This window comes from Rhinopithecus bieti, unplaced genomic scaffold (genome assembly GCF_001698545.2).
Source record: "Rhinopithecus bieti isolate Rb0 unplaced genomic scaffold, ASM169854v2 scaffold_12928, whole genome shotgun sequence".
In the NCBI taxonomy this organism is placed as follows: Eukaryota; Metazoa; Chordata; class Mammalia; order Primates; family Cercopithecidae; genus Rhinopithecus; species Rhinopithecus bieti.
The window spans coordinates 2,104,150-2,113,100 of NW_016807614.1; the positions used below are offsets into that span (position 1 = coordinate 2,104,150).

The 8,951-nt window shown below is 48.5% G+C and overlaps 1 protein-coding gene across 6 annotated transcripts in view; it reads left to right on the plus strand.

Annotated features, from left to right (window-relative positions):
- The first annotated feature begins 2,633 nt into the window (after nucleotides 1-2,633).
- MARCHF10 (membrane associated ring-CH-type finger 10) overlaps nucleotides 2,634-8,951 on the plus strand; it is a 112,275-nt gene continuing 105,957 nt past the window's right edge. For 2 of the 6 annotated variants that reach the window (XM_017882951.1, XM_017882956.1), the window contains exon 1: nucleotides 4,378-4,605. The gene's annotated coding sequence lies outside the window, so the exon portion shown is untranslated. Of the gene's footprint in view, nucleotides 2,952-4,377; nucleotides 4,606-5,701; nucleotides 5,765-8,951 lie in introns of those variants that run through there. The other 4 variants (XM_017882952.1, XM_017882954.1, XM_017882955.1 and 1 more) reach the window with 4 other exon arrangements.

The window sequence follows — 8,951 nt, forward strand, 5'->3', positions numbered from 1 at the left end:
AAGGAGACAAATCTAGGTACAGGAAGTACTAAGGTGCTTTTCCTAGTAGTGGGCAACATCAAGTTATTGGCGATGGAAAGCCCTGTTTTTGAGCCCTGGTTCTGGTACTTACCATATGTTCTGGTCATGTCCCTTACCTTCAACAAGGTGAGAACCTGGGCTTCAACTTCCTTCTCTGTTATTTTTATTTGAGGTGGGTCCTCGCTCCAACAGAACAAGTTCCCTACCTATCATTTCACTATTATAGTTTCAACCCAGTGTGCACATCCAACCTTTTATTTTGTTTTTTTGTTTTGTTTTGTTTTGGGAGACAGAGTTTCTTGTTGCCCAGGCTGGAGTGCAGTGGTGCAATCTCAGGTCACTGCAACCTCTGCCTCCTGGGTTCAAGCAATTCTCCTGCCTCGGCTTCCCGAGTAGCTGGGATTACAGGCGCCCGCCACCACGCCGGGCTAATTTTTGTATTTTTAGTAGAGATGGGGTTTCACCACGTTGGCCAGGCTGGTCTTGAACTCCTGACCTCAGGTGATCTCCTTGCCTTGGCCTCCCAAAGTGCTGGGATTACAAGCATAAGCCACCATGCCTGGCCCAAAGTATATATTTTTGAAAGGCAAAAACCATGAGGCAAGTTCTTAGGTTACATCCTTATCAGTTAATACTTCAATTATCAGTTAATGCTTTACTAAGGCATACTTGATAATCAGCTGAGAACACGAACAGAATATGGATTGGGCTACTAGGGATGAAAATATCCTAGGGGCTGCTGGAGGACCAGTGAAGTTCAGATGGGAACGTGCTCTATGGAAAGACTTCTGTTAAGTACATTTGTCTAGACTCTGCCTGGCTCAGGATATGTCTTTGAAGCTGGTGTGAAGGCAAGGAAAAATGTTCAGTGTGTAACACATAGTCCCATCTGGCTGAAACATGAGTGAAGAAGTGATGAAGGAGAAAAACCAAGAAAGGAAACCATGGGGGAGGGCACAGGGAAAGTCATAGTGACGAGTTTGGACTTCATTCCATAGGCGGTGAGGAACCTTCCAGGGCTTTTTAGGCAGGGGGCCAGCAACATTAGATGTAGGCTGCTTACAGGATGGGGTAAATGGTGGAGACAGGGTGTGGAGGACAAGGGCCCAGGGTGTGGCCAGGAGGCCCTCAAAATAATCCATGGAGCCCAAAACTAGGTCATGGAACCCAAAACTAGAGTGGTAGTGATAAGAATAGAAAGAAGAATGTAATGCTGCCAAGGACTTGGCACCAACTGAATGGGGGGAAGGGGAGGTGTTGAGAAGACGGTCAAACCACAGACACCTAGAGATTCCGGGCACTTATGAAAGTTCCAAGAATTTCTATTCTTCCTTTACCTTACTCTCCACCCAATCAAAAATACCTAACTTGGCAACAGTTGACAAGTTGAGAGCCTAAATATGCAAAGTAAATAGGAGAGTCATCTTTGCCCATGAGAACCACAGACAGAAATCAACCTGGCAAGGCCGGGCATGGTGGCTCACGCCTGTAATCTCAGCACATTCGGAGGCCCAGGCGGGCGGATCACTTGAGGTCAGGAGTTTGAGACCAGCCTGGCCAACATGGAGAAACCCCGCCTCTACTAAAAAAAAAAAAATACGAAAACTAGCCGGGTGTGGTGGCGCATGCCTGTAATCCCAGCTACTCGGAAGGTTGAAGCACGAAAATCGCTTCAGTCTGGGAAGCTGAGGCCGCAGTGAGCGGAGATCGCGCCACTGCACTGTCCAGCCTGGGCGACAGAGCGAGACTCTGTCTCAAAAAAAGAAAAAAAGAAAAAGAAAAAAGAAAAGAAAAAGAAAGAAAGAAAGAAATCAGCCTGGCAGAGAAAAGGTGAGGGTAGTAGCGGTTCTGGTGCCCTTCCTCCAAACCTGTGAGGCCTGGTCTAGGCCTCTAAGCACCTCTCTCCTTGGAAAGGGGGTGAAGACGACGGATTACGAAGAGGCCTGGGCTCTGGTCTCGGTTCTGCCACTGACTGGGTGCCTCCCTTCATCGCTTATTTCTTCTTTTTCATGTTGGACCATAGCATTCCAGATGTCCTCTGCAGAGGTCGAACTCCAGGACTGCAGTATCTTTCCCTCTTTGCATGTACCGCTTTTCATATTCCCTGATTCCATTAAAAATATTTTCCTCTCTCGTTTTCTAATCTCATTTTTTATGAAGCATAGCACCCTTTCAGGGAAGGGAGCGGAGGCCTGGATATCTGGGTCTGGGCTTGGGCATCCAGACAAACCCAACCGCCTCCTCCTTGGGCATCTCTTTTCTGCCCACCAGCGCGGCTCTGCCTCCCTGACTGCAGCCAGCCTCGTTCCCACGGCAACCAGCGGGCGCCCACGCCCGCCTTGGGACCCAGAGGCCACAGCCCCGCCCCGCCCCGCCCCGCCCGGCGCTCTCGGCGGCTGCACCTGGTCGCGCGGGGCGAGGGGTGGGGGCGGGGAGGCGCGGTTGCTAGGGANAACCGCCTCCTCCTTGGGCATCTCTTTTCTGCCCACCAGCGCGGCTCTGCCTCCCTGACTGCAGCCAGCCTCGTTCCCACGGCAACCAGCGGGCGCCCACGCCCGCCTTGGGACCCAGAGGCCACAGCCCCGCCCCGCCCCGCCCCGCCCGGCGCTCTCGGCGGCTGCACCTGGTCGCGCGGGGGCGAGGGGTGGGGGCGGGGAGGCGCGGTTGCTAGGGAAACCAGAGGACGCCCCGTAGCCGCCCCCACCGCCCCCGCCCCAGGCAAGGCCGGTCGGCGCCGCGGAAAGCAGCCTCGGGGAAGGAGGAGGAAGAGGGGCAGGTTTAGGGAGCGAAGAAGCCAGAGGAGGAGGAGGAAGAGGCGCTTAGGCCAGTCCCCGCGCAATAAATGGGCGGCTCCTGCGCCCTGGACCGGCCCGCCCGCCCTGCCCCTCGACCCCTTTAGCCCCGGCAGGGGAGGAAAGGCAGACCCCCAGGTAACGGCCCACTCGGCCCCGCCGCTCCTCTTCCGTCCTGCCAGGATGGAGGACAACCTTCCCTTTCGTCTTCCAAGATTCTGGAGGGAAACCGGGCCTAACATCCGGTGGCCTGGCCGTCCCCTGCCCCTGGCTGACCCCAGCCCCAGCTTTTTTCTGTCTCAAAGGGGCAGGTTTGGGGGAGACCGTGACCCTTTGCTCACTGGCAGCCGCCCGCACCCACCTTTCTTCCTGCAGACGCCACTGGTCAGAAAAGGTATACACAGACCATGGTCCCTTAGGCTTCTGAGTGCGAAATGGTTGATACTGTTTTTGTTTGTTTTTGAGGAGTCTCACTCTGTCTCCCAGGCTAGAGTGCAGCGGGGCAGTCACGGCTCACTGCAGCCTCGACCTCCCAGGCTCAAGCGATCCTCCCGCCTCAGCCTCCCGGTGGTACCGGGGACCACAGGTCACCACCATGTCTGGCTAATGTTTTAAATTATTTGTAAAGAAGGGGTCTCGTTATGTTTCCCTGGCTGGATATTGTTATTAATGATGGCACTGAATTGCTTGTCAAACCTGTGACGTTTCCTCCCCCAAAGTTTCCCGATTACTCGTTGAGTTTCTCCTCTTCTAGGCTTGATGGTGGAAATGTGACCACCTGTCTCTCCTAGTTTCACAGTAAAATGAGGAATCACCGCCAAAAACAAGTCTGTTCCCCCGCCTCCGCCCCGCCCCAACTCTTAAGCCAAACTGGCTGGAAGAGTTGAAAGATCTCCTTACCTTTCCCAACCAATTCCCCCTTTTTCTCTGCAGTCACGGTCTTCATAAATTGGGCCCAAATCGTAAACTTTGTTGCTTATACTCAAGACATGTTTATAAGCTAAGACTTCAAAATGCTAAGTTTTTTTAAAAGCTAAGATTTAAACAAATCCTATAATGTTGGACATTACAGATTCATCAGTTGGGGGAAAGGTTGAATAAGGTCTCCTGAAATCCTTCTCCAATCACCTAATTGTGGAAAGGGAGTAATTTTTGAGCCTGGTTGTCAAGTATTAACAATAGCCATTTAGATTTTGTTTCAAAGCAGCCTTCCGTCTAAGGAGGAGATTAAATTATTTACATTTTCCTTTATTGCTTAACAGAATATTAACTTTAGTGATGTCTTTCTCTTATGAGAACATAGTAAGAAACCAATAAGATTTTGATTGTTATTAAGAAGAGGCTCCTTCAAATCGGTTCTTTTGACAAATGTGGTCATAAAACAGAAGGATGGTATGTATGCATGACTTTTAGAGCACTGAAAACATTCTGCATTCAGATTCTGTTCCCTTCAGTCAGGAAAACTTGGTTAGAATTCACTGGAAAGTTACACCAGAGAGGAATGTGTATGTCACAAAGTTCTTAGAATATTCCCCATTAAAATTTCACAGATATGTAGAATTTTGAGGCCAAGAAGAATTACTCGCTCTTGCTTTCAGCAAGGCAGGACCCCCCTCCTCCTTCCTTCTCCACCTGCCTCCAACTCCCTCCTCCTTTCTCTCTCCCTACTTAATATGGCTTTTTATATTGATTTCTAAAGCACAGATTTGGCACAAGACATTATCACCAGAAAGACTTAAAACAGAAGCGTGCATAACCATGAGTGGATTTTAAATTAAGAAGCAGTTCAAAGGTGAGCGATAGAAGAGAATACAGAGGGCTATTTTAGAAACATGCGCCTTGCTCACATTTTATTATCACCCCCACCCCAACCCTCTGTGTTTGCTGGGAAAAAATTCTTGGCTTCAAGTGGCCATCTGGTTGAGTAGGCCTAGAAAGCTGAGATCCGTGAATTAAGCATTATCTCATGTAGTTTTATTTCCATACTGTTATTTCTGTTTCTTGTTCATCCTGGTCAGTTTTTCAGACTGACTGAGTGTGGTATGAAGTTCAAGCGAACACGGAAAATGTTTGCTTAAACCAACGTAACCCACCATCTTCTCGGTCTTAACACTAATACCCTGTTTTCTTGGTTCCTGTAATACTCGTTTAATCTCATAAAGACTTGATGTATTTAAATAAAAAATTACATGTGGCACCACGACGTTTCTAAATATTGTAAAATACAATGTAATAGAGAGTTTTGGGGAAGGAAAAGAGACTTTTGTAGGCAACTTTATTTTTATTATTTTATTATTATTATTATTTATTTTTGGGGGGATGGATTGTCTCTCTGTCGCCCAGGCTGGAGTGCAGTGGTGCCATCTTGGCTCACTGCAACCTCTGCCTTCCAGGTTCAAGTGATTCTCCTGTCTCAACCTCCCAAGTAGCTGGGACTGCAGGAGTGTACCACCATGCCCAGCTAATTTTTGTATTTTTAGTAGAGATGGGGTTTTGCCATGTTGGCCAGGCCGATCTCGAACTCCTGACCTCAAGTGACCCACCCACCTCGGCCTCCGTAAGTGCTGGGATTACAAGCATTTTTAAGTCCTTTATTTGGTAGGTGATTGTGAAGTCAGAGGTAACTTAGCAAATAATTCAAAGGGTGCTACTTCCTACCTATTTAGACAAAGTTATTTCATGCCTCTTGACTTAGAAGCCTCCTTAAATTAATCCTACTCTAAAGCCGTGATAGATTAACTGGCTTTCTATATTAACTTTGGCAACGAAAATGTATCATCCAAGTGGACTCTGGGATGCTCCCCTTTAGTGACCATTAACATATTTTTATTATGAGTCCTTATGGTCTCTGCCTGATTAAGATTGTGACAGTCTTCTCTTTCCCACAGTAGCAGCAGGAGCTTATCCTTCTGCCTGTCTTAACACCATTGTTTTCTGAAAAGAGTGGAAAGGTAATTTCATTCTATGCAGGTACACATTCAGATGAAAAGCTAAAAGTGATCTTTTAAAACATAGTCCCATGTGATTATTAAAATGCTCAGAGACGAAATGTAGGTTCTGTGTGTAGCCTGGAAATACACATTGTAGTTTCAGATTCTGACTGTCAAAGACCAACTTTCCATACTCCAGAGAAAACAGCCCCCAAGAGACCAGCACAAGTTTTCCCCATTGTTCAGGGCCAGACGATAAACCGTGTGAGATTTCATAACTACCAGACCAGACGCTGGGTCACCATGAGTCAGGGGCAGCCTGACTCTGCCAATATCTACACAACTGAATAAACAGGAGGAGGGAGGGAAAGCCACAGAACATATACACCTGAAGGTAGAGATGTCGCCTGTCCCATCCTGATGTTTCCCCAGAGCCTAGCAGCCCTTGTCACACAGCAGTTGTAAAAAATACGTATATGTGTGTGTGTAGAAATAAATGAAAGAGCTTCAGTAGACAACAAGCAGGAATAGTGTGGGGACTTTGATGACCCCATAGATGAGGGGTCGTTATTAACAGTGCCATTTTATCCCTTTGTGAGCTTCCATATCTTGGCCATAAATTTGGGCCATGCCAGTCAAAGCTAAACTTCTTGAAAGCATGATCTCCACGCTTTTACCTCCCATTTACACAACCTTCTGCAGCCCTCCCAGCCCCGTCACTGAATGCTCTCACCAAGGTTATTAATAGCCTCCTTTTTGAAACCTCCTCAGCATCTCTGAAATGGCACCCACCTGGTTTCTTCCTGCCTCTCTGGCTTTTTTTTTGGCAGAGTTTCTCTTCAGCGGCTTGTTCTCTAAATATTAGTGTTCTTCACGGTTTTGTCCTGTGTCCTCTTTCTCTTTTGGTTCCCATTCTTCCTTCAACTTCAGTCATCACAGAATCCCAGCAATGCCCAAATCTGTACCTCTCTGGTCAGCTCTAGAGCCCTGCGTCTGACAGCGCACTTGACATCTCCATCTGCTGCACCCCAGACACTTGTCACGCCATACTGTTTCCTCACAAAGCAGCTCCTCCTGTGTTTTCTGAAGGGAATGCTGGTACCAACCCACTGGCTGCTCAAGCCAGTAACCTGGGCATCCCTGAGACTTCCACCCCTGGTCCATTCATATAATCGCAAGCCCTGATGACTTTCTCTCCTGAGCGTCCCTTGAACCCGTTGGTTAAGAGTGTGCGCACTGGAGCAAGACTCTCTGGGTTCACATCCCAACTCTCCCACTCACTAGCTCTGTAACTTTAGGCAAGTTACTTAATCCCTTTGGCCCTCAGTTTCCTCACCTGCAAAATAGAGATCTAGCTCTGGCCTTACAGCGTTGTTGAGAAGAATGAATGAGTTAATTGATGTAACTGCTTAGAACAAGGCCTATCCCTTCCAGAGGCTTAGTAAAGAGTAACTATGGGCCCGGCCCAGTGGCTCACGCCTGTAGTCCCAGCGCTTTGGGAGGCTGAGGCAGGTGGATCAACTGAGGTCAGGAGTTCAAGATCAGCCTGGCCAATATGGTGAAACCCCATCTCTACTAATAATAAAAAATTAGCCGGGCGTGGTGGCACGTGCCTGTAATCCCAGCTACTTGGGAGGCTGAAGCAGGAGAATTGCAGGAACCTGGGAGGTGAAGGTTGCAGTGAGCCAAGACAGCCTCACTGCACTCCAGCCTGGGTGACAGAGCAAGACTCCGTCTCAGAAAAAAAGAGTAGCTATGATCCCCTCTCCCTCCCCATTCTCCTCCTCCTCCTCCTTTTTCTCTCCACTGTTGCTACCCAATGCTGGTTTTCATCTTATCACATCTAGATTACTATGAAATATTCCTGATGGTCTTCCCACTTACGTTTTTTACTCTACCACCATCCCCCACACCCCATCCATTCTCATACTGCAACTGGAAGGATCTTTTTAAAATACAAATCTTTCTTTTTTTTTTAAATACAGAGAGGGTCTTGCTCTGTTGCCCAGGTTAGAGTGCAGTGGCATGACCATGGCTCATTGCAGCTCTAACTCCTGGGCTGAAGCAAGCCTCACACCTCAGCCTCCTGAGTGGGTAGGACTACAGGCATGCATCACAATACCTGGCTAATTTTCAGTTTTGTTTTTAATAGAAACGGGCTTGCTATATTGCCAAGGCTGGTTTCAAACTCCTGGGCTCAAGTGGTGATCACCTCGGGAGGCGTGAGCCACTATACCCAGTGAATTATGATCACATCACTACACTCCAGCCTGAATGGTAGAGCAAGATCCTGTCTCTAAGAAAAAGAATTAACAAATAAAAACACAAGGCCAGGCGCGGTGGCTCACACCTGTAATCCCAGCACTTTGGGAGACCGAGGTGGGCAGATCACGTGGTCGGGAGATCGAGACCATCCTGGCTAACACGGTGAAACCCCGTCTCTACTAAAAATACAAAAAATTAGCCAGGCGTGGTGGCGGGCGCCTGTAGTCCCAGCTACTTGGGAGGCTGAGGCAGAAGAATAGCATGAACCTGGGAGGCGGAGCTTGCAGTGAGCCAAGATTGCGCCACTGCACTTCAGCCTGGGCGACAGAGCAAGACTCCATCTCAAAATAAATAAATAAATTAAATAAATAAAAAATAAAAATACAAATCTAATCATTTACTCCCCAGATTGGAACTTTTCAGTAGTTTCCTATGACTCTTTGAATCATGACCTTCAAGGCCCGACAGGAGCTGGTCCCTGCCTCCCCTGCAGCCCTTCCGGGGCTGTTCCCGCCTCATCTCTGCTCCAGCTGCACTGCTCCCCTCCCGTCTTCCTCATCTGCACCTGCCTCTTCATGCCTGAAGCCTCTGCACCTGCTGTCCTCTCTGTTCCACTTCTCAGCCAGCTCACTTTGTCAAACCCAGTGTCATTGCCTAAGGAAAACCTTACCTGACCCCTCCAGACCAGGTTATGCCTTCCCATAATAACACTCTCAAAGAGCCCCATAGTTCTGCTCCAGAGCCCCTATCACAGTTAGGATTCACTTGCTCAAAGTCAGTCTCATACCCCGGATTATAAGCAACACAGGCCGGGCATGGTGGCTCACACCTGTAATCCCAGTACTTCAGGAGGCTGAGGCGAGTGAATCGTCTGAGGTCAGGAACTCGAGACCAGCCCTGCCAACATGAAGAAACCCGTCTCTACTAAAATACAAAAGTAGCC